We start from the raw sequence: 17,500 nt of genomic DNA on the forward strand, positions 1-17,500 counted from the left end.
CGTGTGTGTGTGTGTGTGTGTGTGTGTGTATATATTTTTATATATATATATATATATATATATATTTTTTTTTTTTTTTTTTTTTTTTTTGAAACAAAGTCTCACTCTGTTGCCCAGACTAGAGTGCCGTGGCGTCAGCCTAGCTCACAGCAACCTCAAACTCCTGGGCTCAAGCGATCCTACTGCCCCAGCCTCCCGAGTACCTGGGACTACAGGCATGCGCCACCGTGCCCGGCTAATATTTTTCTGTATATATTTTTAGATACTGTTTCTGTATATATTTTTAGATATATAGTTTCTTTCTATTTTTAGTAGAGATGGGGGTCTCGCTCTTGCTCAGGCTGGTCTCGAACTCCCGACCTTGAGCGATCCACCCGCCTCTACCTCCCAGAGTGCTAGGATTACAGGCGTGAGCCACCCCGCCTGGCGTGTACGTTCTGTATTCACAGCCAGACGGAAGGCAGGGAGAATGTTACCCTTTCAAAGCCCGCCCTGCTCGCCTCTCAGCCCACCGATGGCACTCTGAATCCCGTGGCATTCCTTCACTCAGCTGAATTCTTCAGCACCCGACCCCCCCCACCCCACCCCCGTGCCACGGGAGTTCGTTCTCATGGCAGAGCCATCGAGGCTGTTGCCACACGTGTTGTAGGTGCCTAGGCAGACTGTGCCCTGGCCCCGAGGAGGTACGGAACCGCCTATCGCCTCGGGAGGGAGGGACAAGATGTGTCCGTGTCCAAGGCGACGTCCTGTCGATCACGAGGAGGCCTGCAAAGGCTCGTATCTGCCAGGCATTGAGCCACATCACGTGAAACACCGGTGTGTTCCTTCACTTAGGTGGTGTCGCGTGTTGATACTCACAGAGGATGATAAACCCACTCGCATGCCGGCTGAGCCCCCTGTGTCTCCTCCTCTATCCACTGAGGGAAAAAACCGCAACGAAAGGTAGAAAACCACAGGGGGGGGGGGAAGAGAGCCCGTCGCTCTCCCTATGTGACCGTCCGGAGTGCTCGTTCAGATGGGAGGAGGTGTGTTTGTGTGTGTGTGTGTGTGTGTGTGTGTGTGTGTTTCATTGATTTTGGTGCCATCTTTTCTCTGCAGCTGCGTCAGAGGACAGCGATTTTTCCGATTTTCACTCCGCTGAGTGAATTGCCTTTTGAAGAGAATGTCCACAGGAAGCCTACGGTCCTCCCGCGGGGGTGGCCCTCCTCTAGAAATGAATCTCGTTTCTTGAACGGAGGGGACTTGTTGACGCCATCATGCTTTCGGGACGACTTCTCGGACGCTAGCTTTGGACCGCAACATAGGTGCCCCCGACATTGCCTCAAGGGTTCCGTGGTGCCTCCTGTCAAGAGACCCCACCGACCGTCCCCAGCCTGCCCGCTCAAGGGAGCCGGGCCCCTTCTGATCTGTCCGCCCGCCGGTGAAGCTCCCTCCCGAGGGTCGGAAAGCCCACCTGTTTCCCAGTTCGGTTGAATGATGGGGCACCCGGGCAGGGCACTGGCACCGAGTGACTCCATTCTGAGTCTGTCTGCTCTGGGGGGCGGGGGCGGGGGCGGGGGCGGGGGCGGGGGCGGGTGGGGGGGCAGTTCCGTCTCGACCCGGTGGCCTCCTACCGACTGACTCGATGGGACGGACCATTCTCACTCAGGATCGTGTACCTTCTTGGCCTAGGCACATCCCGGCACTGAAAGCCACTTTTCGGGGACACTCTCCCACGTACAGATAGATGGCCTGCACGAGTGCTCTTCCTTTCTCGAAACACTGGAAATCTGTCCTCAATTTTACCTGACCTACCTGACGGTGTGTGATAAAGGAGCATAGAACCCTCAGCCACCCTCCACCTTCCCGCTGTCCCGAGAGACAGTGCCGAGCGTGAAATTCTATCCCTGACTCTCTGTGTCCACCGGAACGTGGCCTGACTGCAGTGACGTCAGCTACGTCAAGTCGTTCTCTGGGTAGGGAAAGAACTTAACCAGATAGGCCCTATCGGTCGCTTCTCTGTTCTGATAGTTTTGTGGCAGCCATTTCTTTCCCCCTCTCTTTTCTTTTTCTGTCTCTCTCCCCCACCCCCACCCCCAAATTCTTTCTACGAAGACGTTTAGGATGTCAGATTCTGGCCACATGCCCCCCCCTAGGCATACGGGGGCCAGCATAGACAAAGGTCTTCGGTACCAAGTGTTCATTCCACGGTGACAGATATTGCCACTCTTGTATTGACCAGGGCGAGATGGTGAGTGGGTCAACTCTGAAACTCCCTGTACTCTACTTCTCTCTTGGGTAGGTCCCTGCCCCAACCCTCCGGCTTCTAGCACACACCCAGGGGCACTCTCTCCTCTCTGGATAAAGTTCCAGATGATCCGATCCGCTCCGAGGAGGAAGGGGAGCTGGCCGGGCCACCCACTGTGCGCCCCACCCCCGTCAGTCATAGGGTCCGTTCTTTTCAGGATGACACCGGCAGCGGTTGCTGGGTGTCACCTAGCGGCCACTTTGATCAGACCTCGGGATCCGGAAAGTCAGGTGACGTTGGGAGTTTAAGAGCTGACTCCCGGGAGGTGTGGAGGGCGGGGAGGAGAGCACGGTCCGGACGGTCCCACCCTCTTCTTCCCGGGCCCGCAGCTCTGGGCCCGCCCGGGGCAGCCCTAGCCTCTAGCGGGTCTCCGCCCACCCGCCCTGTTGTCTGCGGGAGGCGCCCCTCCTCCCGCTCTCTGCCTCCTCCCGGGACCGTAGGCCTCTGCCCGTCGTCTTTTTTATTTTTATTTTTTCCCTTTTGTTTGTTTCTCTTTTATCTTGTGTTTTAGGCTTATCGAATATCATATCGTATAAAAACTTAAATCACAGAATGAATTATATTAAGTAACAAGATGTGGCTTTTTATCCTACGCCGAGAACGATGAATTTTTCTCTTCGTGTCCATTTTCCTGTCCTGGAAGAAATACAAAGTTGCTCGTGATACTTCCCCATCATCTTCCAGTTTCCCCGACTGTCAACACGATGTATTCGATCGTATATCTTTGTGTGTGCACGTGGGCGCCTGTACCTATTTCTTTTCGGCATCAGTCTCAGGTCTTTTGGCACCTAGGGGGGAAAAAGGAGAAACCAATAAAGGACAGAAAGACGTTCTGTCGTTTTACGCTCCCCACCACCACCACCACCACCACCACCACTTTTGGGAGCTTGTAGTCTGGCCTATGTCCCCAAGGCAGGTTAAATCTTTTCTTAAAACTCCCAAGTGGTCCCCTGCCCCGCCCCCCCCCCCCAGGTGGGCGGCCGGCAGAGTTCACAGGCTTTGTTTTTGGCAGAGCCTGGACGATTGAAATAATTAACCACAATCAACGCTAAAGCTGAGAACCCCTCCCCCCCTCATTAAAAGCTCTGTATTTCTGCCTAGCCCTATGTTCGGGGAAATTCGGAGGCTTGAGATGGGAAGGTCTACCCTATTTTCTCCTTTACCGGCAAAATAGACTCTCTCTTTCCTTCCTCCTCAAACAGCTTGTCCTCGTTATTCGGCCTCGTGGGCAAGTGGCCGAGCTTTCGGTAACACCAAGTCTTCTAAGTTGTGTTGTGTTATCGGTCTTGTTTTCTTTCTTTTCTTTTCTTTTCTTTTCTTTTCTTTTTTTTTTTTTTGAGACAGGATTTCTTTCACTCTGTCCTCTCCCAGGCCGCCTTGGCCTGATTGTAGCTCACAGCAAGCTCCAAATCCAGGGCTTAAGTGATCCTCTCTGCCTCAGCCTTCTGAGTAGCTGGGACTATAGGCAAATGCTGCCACACCCGCCATAATTTTTCTTTTTTTTTTTTTTTGTTGGTAGAGATGAGGTCTCATCGTGTTACCCAGGCTGGTCTCCAGCTGCTGGGCTCAAGTCACGCTCCCGTCTCTGCCTCCCAAGTTGCCGGGATCACGGGCATGAGCCACCATGGCCAGCCAGGTTATTTAAAGGTGATCGCTTTGCTATCCTGATACAAAACCCCAAATGTGCGAGTTTAAGGCACCAGACGGAGGGAGTCCCCACACTACATCGTCACGAACATTGAGGGTGGCTCACGAAACAGCTGGGATGTGGCCACACAGTAGTGATCGAGGAGATATATTCTAGTGGGATAGCAGAAATATAGAATGTCCTGAAGACACTAAATGTCGGAATGCCACAGCAGTCAATGGCTGACAAACTTCCATTCCATCGTGTCATGGTAGGCGGCTTACTTTTCTCCTGCTCCCTCGGTATGATTAAGGCCTGACGTAGAAAATGTCTACGTCTCATCCAAATCCATCGAGACGATGGAAGGGGGAACTGGGAGAGGAATAAAGAAAAACAAGAGGGGGAGAAGGAGGAAACTGCCTCCCCTGCCCCCATGCTACCCAATTAATAAATGAAGAATGGGCCGGGCGCGGTGGCTCACGCCTGTAATCCTAGCACTCTGGGAGGCCGAGGCGGGTGGATTGCTCAAGGTCAGGAGTTCGAGACCAGCCTGAGCGAGACCCCGTCTCTACTAAAAATAGAAAGACATTATATGGACACCTAAAAATCTATATAGAAAAATTAGCCGGGCATAGTGGCGCATGCCTGTAGTCCCAGCTACTCGGGAGGCTGAGGCAGTAGGATCGCTTAAGCCCAGGAGTTTGAGGTTGCTGTGAGCTACGCCACGGCACTCACTCTAGCCTGGGCAACAAAGTGAGACTCTGTCTCAACAAAAAAAAAAAAAAAATAAATGAAGAATGGCCTCTTCCCTCCTCTTCCCAACCCCTAACTATGCCTGGAGGTGTATCGTAGGCCTACAGTCCTAAGAAATGTACAACTACTGATAGTAATGGGAAGAAATGCAGTCTAATAGGTTTCTGTGCAGTGGGACACCTGGCCAGGGCACTTACGGTGAATGGAGCTTGCAGGGCGGGCGGGAGGTTGCTCTGGGTGAGTCTGTGAGTTGGCGGTGAGTGGTGAGTGAATGTGAAGGCCTAGGACATTACTTACTGTAGGTTTTCATAAACCCTGGACACTTAGGCCACACGACATTTACCTTTAGAAATTTCTTTCTTCAATAATACATTAACCTTAGCTTACTGTAAGTGTTTTCACTTCATAAACTTTTCCATGGTGGTTTGGCTTTTTTTTTTTTTTTTGTTTGTTTGTTTGTTTGTTTTTCTTTCTTTTAAACTTTTGGACTCTTTTGCAACACCACGACTTAAAACACAAATGCGTTGCACTGTTGTACACAGATATTTTCTTTCTCTGTGTCCTTATGTGTTCCGTAAGCTTTTTCCTACTTTTAAAGTTTTTATCGTTCTATGCACTTTTCAAAATAATAAAAACTAAAACGGGGGGGGGTGGGAGAGGGAAGGAGAGAAATACACACACATGAATATGTTTCCCAAGTGAACTGAGGAAGGGGGCCGAGTCAAGGTTCTCAGGGAGCCACCAGTGATGAAACGGTCAGGCTCAGAATCAGCATTGCAGAGTGGCTGCAGAGCCGGGGGGCCTGGACTGGCTACCTGGACGACACTCCGTGTTTGGTAACTTGGCGAGTCATACATCCTCTTGAGCCTCAGCCTCTTCATCTGCAAATGCAGAAATCATGGTGCCTACCCCACAGGGATATTGTGCAGAGTGAAAAAGCAAATGCAGGCAAAGCCCACAGAAGCACGCGTGGTAAACAGTAAGCCTTTAATCGTGGTCACAGTCGTTGTTATAGGATCATCTTCCTATGTCCTTGTCTTTTAAAGATTAGCAGAACCTCCCAGAAGATGAGAATGGGCTCCCCCTGAGCAAGTCTCGGCTGTAAAGTCACAGGCATGTTGAGCATGTGGCACAGAAGGCAGAATAAAAACCTGATCCCGGAACATTATGTTCCTGCAGGACATGAAATCATTGAAGGTATGGGAAATCCTACCTCATATCCGTTTTACTAGAACACCTATGATTGCGTACGCACATGGACGCACGCGCACGCGCACCCCAAACTTTTTGAGCTTCACAAAACAGCGTAACCAAGGAACACACTATGATGCTTCTTAGCGATCTATTTAGGCCCAGGTTACTCGTCACTCTGAGCCTGCCTCCTTATCTGTCCAATGAGAATAGTGTTTGTCACAATTATCGTCATCGTCATCCTACCTAACGCTTCTGGTAAAATTGAAGTGTGAGAACACCCGCTAGACAGAAAATCCATGTTATCTCTCAATTTTTCTTCCTCCTGATTTCTATCTGAATCTGTGAGCTCGCTTTGGTTCACTTCGGTTTTTCAAGAGGCTCCGGTTACCTTCTCTCCCACCTATATCGGATTGGGTCTGACGGAAGAAAGAAGGAAAAAAAAAAAAAAAACATAGTAAAGAAAGCAGAACAACATTTGTTTCTGAAGCAACCGATCAAACATTGCTGATGAGCCGGTCTTTTCTATTTCAGTAAACCAAGGAGGCCTATTGTCACGAGGATGTGAGGGGCCCGGGTAAGATTGGATGATTACCCCTAAAGGAGACAAAGCAGACAGACTATGGCACATGTGATCTTAGCCAAGAGAATAAACAGTGACCTCTCTGCCGAGTTGGGCCTTAGCATACCAAAGGGAAATAAAGGTGTAATAGGATGCTCAATTTTTACTCTGGAAACAGAGGTTGGTTGGGCACTGAACTGAGAACACTGAATTTTTTACCCTCCTTGATATTCACATAGGCTTAGAGGAGGCAAAAAAAAAAAAAAAAAAAAAGAATACTGAGCCTATAAGTCATCCCTAAAACTCGGATTTTATGTTCCCTTGCCTTTTCATAACTGAGCAACACACAACATTAAAGAATGGACACAGGCCGGACGCGTTGGCTCAGGCCTGTAAACTTAGCACTCTGGGAGGCCGAGGCGGGAGGATCGCTCAAAGTCAGGAGTTCGAGACCAGCCCGAGCGAGAGTGAGACCCCCACTTCCTGGTTCCTCGATGCAAGCATTCATTTAAAGGGGATACTCGTATGTATACCTAGGTGGAAAGTGGAAGCAGCTTTAAAAAAAAAAAAAGAAAAATTGCTGCGAGCCCTGGTTATGATACGGCAATAAGCGCTAGCTCTTGGAAGGTGTAAAACATATTCACGGTGGCTTACGCCAATCTGGGATGTACAAAGACGAGCTTGAGCACCACCACCAACCAAAAATATGAATGAATACCTGGCTAGCGATCAGGATCAGACATAATAGAAAAGAAAAAGCTCCCAAGGCTAAAATAATGTGAACACGATTGACTCGTCCATGGAAAAGAACCCCAAATCACTGCAAAATAATTTAAAGAGTTTTATTCTGAGCCCAACGGCCGTGATCATGGCCCAGAGAGCTACGCCCAAGAAGCCTTGAGCAAGCGGACCCATTGTGGTGGGGTGGGTTACAGTTTGGCTTCATACATTTTAGGGAGACAGGAATTACATGTAAAATCACAAATCAAAACATGGAAGGGGTACATTGGTCTGGGCTGAAAAGGCAGGACATCTGGCAGTTGGGGGGGGGCGGGGGAGGGAGGGTGCGGTGTTTACAGGTTTACAGCTGGGTTTAAAGATTCTTTGATTTGCAATTGATGACATAAATGAACCTCTGCCTAAAGGCTTTGCATCATGTTTTCAGTTAAGGTAAGGAGGTCTGCTAATCACAGACAAGCCACTGGACAGTTTACCCAAAACTCAAGTGCCCTGTAGTTCAGTAAACGGTTGGCCTGCTAGATATGCGTTAAGCTTTGTCTTGCCTGGCCTTAGGCCCGTCGGACATTCAGTATCTCATTGTTATAAAATCTGACTCCATCAGGGAGGGGTGTCTGACTTCCCCTGTCCTTGCGGGGCAGCAGCTCAGGTTTAAGGGTTTTTCTAGGGTTCCCTGGGCCAACCACGGGACGGGTCAGCTGGCGGTGGCGGGCGGGGGGCGGCTTAAGATTTTATTTTAGTTCATAGACTCCAGAAATGGTGTTTCCCTGGCAAAGACACACGAGTTCATGAAAAGCTTTCATTCAGTTGGTCTGGCTCCTCCCTGAGGTCGTCTCCCTGCCCCCCACTCCTCCCATCCCCTGGGGCCGGAGCGGGGGGGGGGGGGGGGGAGGGGTGAAGGCCCAAGAGGAGAGGCGCGTGGGGGAGGTGCCGCTCCCAGAACCAGAGACTCGTCTGGGCCCCACGTAACCCAGCCACCGCGACCGCTTCGCCCGAGGAGGTGCCCAGCAAGTCGTGCTTCTGCCCCTCGGGATTGCCTGCGGGCTGGGGGCGGGGTACGAGCTCCCGGCCCAAGAGGCAAACCCCTAGCCTGGCCGCACAGATGGCCGGGCCCCCGGCGGAGCCCTTCCGCCGTTTTCCACCCATCCTCCACTCACTGCGCTGACTGCGCATGCGCGCTCGCACGTAGCCGCCTCGGGCTTCTCTCGGGCGGAGCCGCTTTCAGCCGCGACCCCGCCCCGCGAGCTGACTGCGCATGCGCGCTTGCACGTAGCCGCCTCGGGCTTCTCTCGGGCGGAGCCGCTTTCAGCCCCGACCCCGCCCCGCGAGCTGCCGCTTCCAGGCGGCACAGCGCATGGGGGAGGGGACGGAGCTCTAAAGAAATCAGTCCCCTCCGTCTCCTGCCTCAGGAAAAGCCCCAAACCCTTGGAGAACTGCCACCCACCGCCACTGCCGTGTGTGTGTGTGTGTGTGGGGGGGGGGCGGGGGGGCTGGGTCTTTACTTTGTGTCCTCCTTGTGGCCCAGTCCAAGGCGGCTGGGCTGCCAAACAGATCGTCTCGAGAGGGAGGCAGGAAGGGCCCAGGTCTGGACAGGGGTGGATTGGACCCCTCCACCCTGGGGTGTGGACTTGTGACCGAAAGCTCAGCTGCTTGTCCACGAGGCCGAATAACGAGGACAAGCGGTATGAGGAGTAAGAAAACAGAGAGTCTACTTTGCTGACAAAGGAGGAAATAAATAGGGTAGAGCTTCTCAGTCTCAAACCCCCAAATTTCGTGAACATAGGCCTAGGCAGAAATACAGAGGTTTTAAAGGAGGGAGGGTTGGTTCTCAGCTTCAGGCAATTACTGCAGTTAGCTGTTCTAAAGGTCCCGTCTCTGCTGAGAAGAAATCCCTTGAACTCTGTGGGCCGCCCACCCTGGGGGCCACCTGGAGTTATAACCAAAGAGTTAACGTGCCTCAGGGATGCAGGCCGGGCTGCAAGTTCCCAAAAGCCTGGGGGAAGTTTTAAAAAGACAGAAAATCTTTCTGCCCTCTTCCCCTCCCACCCCCCCACAAAGCCATTTTCTCTGGTGCAGACTCGGCACCCTCCCTGCCCCCCCCCTCCCCGTGCAGGCCTGTTTGTCCTCAATCATCTGTGAGGTTCACGAGGAGGAGATGCTCTCTCGCTCTCCCCACCCTCTTTCTTCCCTTAGGAAATCCTCAGCGCTGTTCCACACACTCAAGGTGGCGGGCCTGCTCCGGCCACCAGCCACCTCTTGTGCCACCTCCCGCCCCCCCCCCCCCCGCCCCCAACGGAGTAGGTGTACAGACAGGAGCACACTTTACCGGAGGGCGCCTGGGGATGAAGAGTTGTGGTGGCCAAATGGGGGATGCGGGGCGGGGAGGAGAGTGGCTGGCATTTGGCAAAGAGTGACACGGAGTGGCCATCCAGGCTTGTCTGAAAAGTGGGACTACGAGCCTGAGAGCGCCGACGGAGTCGATGGACATGGTCACTGCTGTGGGATGTCTCTTTTACCACGATGTAACACCAAAGCAAACCCCTGACCCGCTGGGTCGGAGAAGGCCTTGTGGGCAATTTAGAAAAGCCATGGCGTGGCCATTTGGAATACTTCCTGCCTCTCCGGGAATCAAAAATTAGAAAGGACCATGGGTTCTGTATTAACGTACCAAAGGCAGGCAGAATTTTAGCCTTTTAAAGCCTGCCCTGGCCCTATCTCAGCAAGGCAGTGGCACCCCAAGTTCCGTGACATTTCTGCACTCGGCGGCTGACTTCTTCAGCCATCTGTTGCGATGCCCCTGCCAGGTGGCCACTCACTCGCCCCTTCAGTTCAACCCTTGTACCAGAAAGTGTTGCCTTCTTCCTAACCCCTATGGGGGGACCGGGGGGTGACGTGTGTGGGGGGGGGGTAGTGGAAATGGGCAGACCCCACAGGTGCAGCCTCTTCCAGGTCATAATGGGCCTGAGGCAGCGTGGGATTCCCCCGGAAGGGAGGCAGGGTGGCACTACGGCACCGAAGCCTGACGCCGGCGGCCACGTGGATGGTGGGGGACACGTTAGACCGCTGAGATGCAGCCACTGAGAGCCACCCCGCAGCAAGAGGTCTCTCTGGCAGAGCAGGCACTGAGTCCGCAAGTCAAGACAGCTGGGAGGCCTGGGAGACAGAGGCCCTGGATCTCAGGTCCCGGGGTGGGGGCGGGGGGCAGTGCCAGTGCCTGGAGAGAGAGAGAGCCCAGGCTCCAGAGGCCATGATGGGGCCTGGTGGGCAGGGCCGAGGAGGTCAAGGCCGGGTGTGGTGGGGTCCGGGATGAGGGGCTTGGGGTGACGGGCAGGGAGAACGACCCGTTCACTCAGACGTGCCCTCAGAGGAAGGCAGAGGTGCGTTTTGCCTTCCTCCGGCTAGTGGAACGCTCGGCATTTCTTTCCTTCAGAGCTGGGTTGAACCGGTGTGGCATCTGTTATAGTACGGAGTGCGAGACAGGACAACCTAGAGACCGAATTGAGCCAAGTCATGAGTCCACATTAGCTGGCCAGCGACCACCCCCTGCCCTGTTAGGGTACAGGTACAGAGAATGGCCCCGAGCCGAAAAAAGCAGGAAGGTTTCAGACTATCCTAAGCTAGAGCTCCGTGACTTTAGGCACGGCGGTTGAAACAACACTATACCACCTACTCCGCAGCTGTGTGGTCCGGGACCAGCCTCGGGCCCCCGTTTCGTTTCGGTTACAGTCTTTAAGCGAGCAGGTTTACAGAAACAGATAGCTCCAATTAAGGAACATTCTTTCAGGCGTTAAGCAAGCACAATCAATTTTACGACAGGCAGCTGGAAAGTTTAAACACTTAGTTACAAGTTAATTGCTTTGTTTTATCTCCGCAAGGTACGTATTTCCAATTACAGACATAGGTCAAGCGGACATCGGTCACCTAGCGAGCAAGCATAAGTTTTCAAGTGGGCCTTTACAGCGTCCAGACAGGCCTCGGTCCAGTTATTGTGCATTCTTTTTGACCACTTGGAAAGCTACTAGCACCGTTCCGGGCCTCACCTCACTCACGCGGAACTACAGAGTCATGACCCGGGGTGGGTGTGTGTGTGTGTGTGTGCTCCCTCCTGTGGTGGGAAGGGTGATCTGCTCGCCCACCGGCGTGGTGTCCCCCACCCCTGCCCCATCTTGGCGTTTACAGAAAACAAACACGAACACAAGAGAGGGAGCCGGAGGAGGAGGAGGAACATATGCTGCTATCCAGGTTATCCTGGGAGGCTTCCTAGCCATTTCTGAGGAAACAGTGTCTCCTGGCTGTCTCCCGTAGTTTTATTTATTGACTTATTTATCTATTTTTCCTTTTGGCTTGAACCCATTCTTTTCGTTTCGGCATCTCATCTGACATCCTCTTCTGAGAGGAACCTGGAAACGTTTCCCCGTGTTGCATCTTTTCAGGCTCTGTACGACTGACGAGCATCGTCCCTCTTCAGTCACTGGGCTCTTTGCTAGCCAGGCCTTAATTCTCCACGTTGTAAACCCCAGATCGGATCTCCGCCCGGAGTCCTGTAGAGACCCACCGAATCGATGTTTGGACTGGGATGTCTCGTAGACCTTACCTATTAAAAACCGATCCAGGCCAGGCTTGGTGACTCACGCCTGTAATCCTAGGCCAAGGCGGGGAGGAGGACCGACCGCTTGAGGTCAGGAGTTCGAGACCTGCCTCGGCAAAAGCAAGACCCCCGTCTCTACCAAAAATAGAAAAAAATTAGCCGGGCATGGTGGCACACGCCTGTAGCCCCAGCGATTTGGGAGGCTGAGGAAGGAGGATCGCTGGAGCCCAGGAGTTTGAGGCTTCCAGTGAGTGAACTATGCCCTGCTCCCCCGCCACCCCTCCCCATCATCTCTAACGAAATGACAGTAAAATAAAATAAAATAAAATAAAGCTCAGAAAAAAAAAAAAAAAGTACTATGTAGTGAGACCGATCCTAAGAACACGGGGGCGGGGAAGGAAGTCACTACCACGGTATAAAATTGTATAAACGTTACCCGATTCTGTGTGCGTGCGTTTTCTGAGAAATGACCCCCTTTTGCTATGGGGCCGGGACTGGAGTCCCAGTTTGGGACCATAGGATTCCCCGCACTCGACTCCAGACTGATTCGACCTAGGGTTAGCTCTGTGTAAACACTCTTTAGACGTGGGTGTTTTATGGATTTCTGTCCTTCGGGAGAAACGACTGGCCCGGGTACAGGAGTGAGTGAATGTACCGACCGTCTTCTCCCATCTCTCTCTCTCTCTCTCTCTCTCTCTCCCTCCCACACACAGGCACACACACACACACACACACACACGCCGTTTCCGGGAGCGCCCACTTCATGCGCTTCGGTCCACCGTGACAGATAGTCCAACTGTGAGATCATCGTGAGTGGCTGCGCCTAGGCCCCGCTCTGAACCTCTCCGTACTGTTCGTGTGTCTTCAGCAGGTCCTGCCTCCACCCGTGGCATCTAGCACGGGCCGATGGGTCCCTGTCCTCTCTCCCTGCCGTGGACGCCCCCCTCCGGCCCCCCGCCCCCGGGGGCTCTCTGGTCGACTAGTGGTGGGGAGTGTGCCCGAGGGCTGAGAGACGTGGTCCGAGAGGGGCCGGGAGGAGGCCTGCGACCCAGTGTGTACCCACTCCCGCCCCCACGCTCCCTCCCCCCACGAGGGAGCCCGTCCTTTCCAGGCTGACACTTGGATCGGTGGATGACGGGGGTCACCTGGCGGCGGGCGAGCGTTATGGGAAAATCCGGTAGGCGTGTTGCGACGTCCTGCCACAGAGATGGCTCTGGCGACAGCCTCGGGCCGCCCCACCCTGGCCCCCGGCCAGGCCCCGTGAATGTGTTCTCTCTGTCCCTGACTTCTTTCTTTGTTTCACCAGCCGGCGTGCTCTGAGAATGTGAAGTGTATCATAGTTCCACCCTGGGTTTCATGATCCTAAGATAGGAAGGGGTTTTATGATTCCACGACAGAAAGGTTTTCTCATCCTATCATCTCTCCCCCCCCCTTTCTTTCTTTCTCTTCCTCCTTCTGCCTTTTCTTTACTTCTTTGTTCTTTCCTTCTTTCAGTCTTCCTGTCTTCCTTCCTGCCTGCCTGCCTTCCTTCCTTCCGTATTTCTTTCCTCTCTTCCTTTCTCCTGTTATCCTGTGTTTCTATCTCTGTTTTTTCCATCTTTCTTCCCCCTTTCTACTTTCCTACCTTCTTTCTTTCTCATTCTCTCCTTTCTCTCTCCTTCCTTCTTCCTTTCTGTCTCTTTCTATACTGTCTCTCTCCTTCCTTCTCTCTATCTTTTTCTCTTTCCATCTTTCCGTGCTCTTTCTTTTTCTCTCTTAATTTCCTTTCTTTTTCTTTTCTTTCTTTCCCTCCTTCTGTCTCTGTCTGTCTGTCTTTCTTTCTTCTTTCTTTCTGCTTCCATCCTTCCTTCCTTTTTCTCATTCTCTTTCTTTCTGCCTGTCTTTTCTTTCCTTATTTCTTCTTTCCTTCTGTCTTTCTGTGTTTCCTATCTCCTTCCTCCCTTCCTTTTTCTTTCTTCCCCGTGCCCTCTTCCTGTCTTTTCTTATTTACTGTTTTCTTCTTTCTGACTTTCTCTCTCTGTTTCTCCGTCTCTTTTCTTTCTGTTCTTTTCCTTTCTCTCCCTTTCTCTCTTTCTGTTTCTGCCTGTCTGTCTCTCGGCTATGTTGTGGTCTGTGCAGAGACGGGTTTGGTGGACGATGTCGGTGGTCGGGCCGACCCATCCTTTCTTTGATCCCAGTGCTAGCCAGGCCGGGGCCTGCTTAGCTTCCAAGATCAGACGAGATTGGGCGCGTTCAGGGTGGCGTGGCCCTAGACTGACCCGTCATTTTTCGATGGCTTCCGTGGGGAGTAGGGGGACTGTGTTTGATGCCCCCGGGGGACCTTCTGGACTCTGAAATGATGGGCTCCAGAGGGTTGCCCCGTGTTTTGCAGCAGACCTCTGGTGGCTGGCGCCGGTTGTGGTCGGGCTCCACCTGGCGGCCGCTTTTCTACAAGTCTCTTGTCCTCTGAATCTTCGGTGCAGCAGGCAAAGCAGGGGACAGTCCCCGATGCGAGCGAGGCTGAGTTCCGGGAAGCAAGCAGCCTTCGCGGGGCCATCTGGTTCGTGCCGGGACGCCGGCTGGGACATCTGGGAGGCAGAGCTTGGGCCTGCAGGGCTGTGTGGCGGGAGGACGTTGTCGCCGCGCTTCCAGGCTCAGCCAGCCAGGCGGCTTGCGGGGCTGCCCGGGCAGGTCGACCAGCACGCTGTGGCCGCTTTGGAGACCCGACCCACCCCGCGGGGACAGGAAGGAGACGGCACACGCGGACGGGAGAGGAGGGTGTCCGGCGACCGGCCGCCGTCCCGTGCATGCGTGTCCCTCTCCCTCGGCCTCGCCTTTCCTACCCATTTTCCCTGGTTCCCGCTCGGGAGGCAGGGACAGCCCTGTGAGTGGCACCCAGTCGTCCGTGGCTTCCTCCGAGTCCTACTCTGGGGGCGCGGACCGGGCCCTGGGTGGCGCGGGTGGCCGGCGAGGGCGACCCCTGTCGGCCCGCGGGCGCTCGTGGGCCGCGGCGGTCCCGTCCCGATGTTTTCTCCTCCACAAGTCCCCGTGCTGGGGCCGGGGACCGGGCCCTGGGTGGCCCTGGGTGGCCGGCGAGGGCGACCCCTGTCGGCCCGCGGGCGCTCGTGGGCCGCGGCGGTCCCGTCCCGATGTTTTCTCCTCCACAAGTCCCCGTGCTGGGGCCGGGGACCGGGCCCTGGGTGGCGCGGGTGGCCGGCGAGGGCGACCCCTGTGGGCCCGCGGGCGCTCGTGGGCCGCGGCGGTCCCGTCCCGATGTTTTCTCCTCCACAAGTCCCCGTGCTGGGGCCGGGGACCGGGCCCTGGGTGGCCCTGGGTGGCCGGCGAGGGCGACCCCTGTCGGCCCGCGGCCGCTCGTGGGCCGTGGCGGTCCCGTCCCGATGTTTTCTCCTCCACAAGTCCCCGTGCTGGGCCCTGGGTGGCGCGCGTGGACGGTGAGGGCCTCCCTGGCCCTCTACGCCACGGGGGCCGACCAGATGTCCCTGAGTGCCCCTTGTCTGCTGGCGCTGGGGACCTGCTGGGGACAGGTGGCCGTGTCGAGTGTCGTGGGGGCAGGCGTGTTCAAGTGGCTCGGTCCCCGTCTTCCTGCGCGGTGTTTTTGATCACCTCATATCGTCATCTTCCGCCTGCAGGTTAGTACTGACACGCTGTCCTTCGGCGACTGTCGCTGGAGGGGTTGGGCCTCCGCACGCGGACAGGGTTCTGGGTTCCTGGGGATCCAGCGCCCTGCCCTGTTCCCTTTGAGCTGACCGCCTGGGCCCGCGCGCCGGCTCTAGGGCGTCGGAGTGTCCCGACGGTGGTGCCCGCCTCTCGCGTTGGTCTCTTGTCCCCTCGAGAGACGGCACCCGGGGGAGGGGGGGAGGTTTGCGGCAACCTTCCCCCTTACCCCGCTGGCTCTGTGCCGTTGCGTGTCAGGCGGTCCTCGTCTTTGGGTTGTGCTTGGGAGGCGGGGCTGGCGAGGCTGAAGCGGGCTCCTCCGATCGCTGTCCTCGCCGGTCTGACTGACCTCCCCCAACCCTCCCCGTCCTCGGGGCCTGATCGATGTGGTGACGTCGCGCTCTCCCGGGCCTTGAGCCGCGTGCCAGGCGAGGGACGGTCCATTCATGGTGAATGGTGGCCGCTCTTCTCGTTCTGCCCGCGGGCACCTCACCTCTCCTTCCCCGCCTGTGGGCGGTGCGTGGGAGGCGCGGGTGCGAGACTATCCGGCCCGACCGCGGTCGCCCCGCCCTCGGCCTCGTGGCGTTGGCGGGGGGTCGTGAGTCCTCTTGACGCAGCGGGCAGCCCTCGCTCGCCCTGTGTGGCTGTTGCCTGGCCGGGGTCCCCCCTGCCCGCGACGGACGGGTGCGGGGCCGTGCCGCCCGCCCGGTCGCGCGCCCCGTTTGGCGCGCGGCCGCTGGGTCTGTGTGGCCCTTTTGTGGTGCCCCCGGAGCGCACCGGGTTGTTCTCCAAGGTGCCCGAAACCGAGCGGTGGTTGTCGTCCTCGTTCCCGGCGTCCCCCTCTGGTCGCCGCTGCAGCGTCTGCTGCGTTGGGTACACCCTCGAGCAGCGTGCTTGGGGTTGTGGGGGGGTCGAGGCGGGCAAGCCTAGAGGCATCCTCCTGCGCTGCGTGGGCGGGCGGGGGGCGTTGTCTCGGCGTCCCCACGATGTGTGCGTGGCGGACTTCGAAAGGCGAGCGCACGGCTTGTGCTCTTCCCACCCTGCCCGAGGGGGGGGTGGTTGCACGGTCGTGTGGGCGATCGTGGTGGGGCTGGGCCGGCGACGTGGTGCCGGCCGGCCCCGTGGGGGGCCTCTGCCACCGGCCTGGTCTGCCTCGGTGACCCCTCTCCCATACCGACGGGGGAGTGTTCCCCTCGAAGTGAGGGGGCTTTTGGACCAGGGGCCCCGACCGCGAACGCTCAGGAGTCGCCAACCGTGCGTGTTTTGCCCCATGCCGCAGACCCCCCCCACACCTCCCCCGGGGCGTGCCTGAACGCCTCCGCCCAGGGCCCTTACGGGGGCGACCGGGGGTCGGGGGCGATCCACCTTCGGCGAGAAAGCGTCTTCTCTAGCGATCATGGAGGCGTGTCCTCTTCTGGGGTTTGTCGGATCCCCCAGCCCGCCGCCTCTCTGCGCGTCGTCAGCCGCCGCCCCTGCGGCTGCCAGTTGTGCGTGGGCAGAGTTCCCTCCTCCCCTGCCGTGGGGGGGAGCGGTCCGCCGGCCCCCGCGGTGGGGGCCGAGTGCCACTCTTCGCCTAACGTGGTCCGCGCCTCCCCCCTGAACTCTGGGGGAGGGTCACGCCGGGCCGGGCCGGCGTTCCAGCTGTGAAGGGCGCCCGCGTGTGTGCGCTGCGTGCCCCGGCCGCGGGTCGCCCCGGTGTGCGCTGGGGGAAGGGGGTGGTGGTGCGGCCCGTCTCGCGCCCCCTCCCCATCCCCTGTGAGCGTGCGGCCCTCCACCCGGTCCCGTGCCAGGCCGCGGATGGATGGGCGCTCCCGTGCTGGCGCCTGTGGATTGCGGCCGGGGGGACCGCCCGGCCAACGAGGGGGTCGTTCCACCGGTGCACGGTGCTCCCCGGAGCGAGACAGGATTGGGAAACGGACGAGAATGGGATTAGGCGCGGTGGCGTGCGGGCCGAGGGCCGAAGGCCGGCGTCGCTCTGGGACGCCCCGGTGGTGAGGCCGTGGCCCCGTTGGGAGGGTCGAGGGATGCCGAAGGCTTTGGCCGGCTGGCGTCACGGGCGCGTTGCGGGACCGCTCTCGGGTTTGGGGCGGTGGGATCCCG

Source organism: Eulemur rufifrons, unplaced genomic scaffold (genome assembly GCF_041146395.1).
Source record: "Eulemur rufifrons isolate Redbay unplaced genomic scaffold, OSU_ERuf_1 scaffold_195, whole genome shotgun sequence".
NCBI classification, from domain to species: domain Eukaryota; kingdom Metazoa; phylum Chordata; class Mammalia; order Primates; family Lemuridae; genus Eulemur; species Eulemur rufifrons.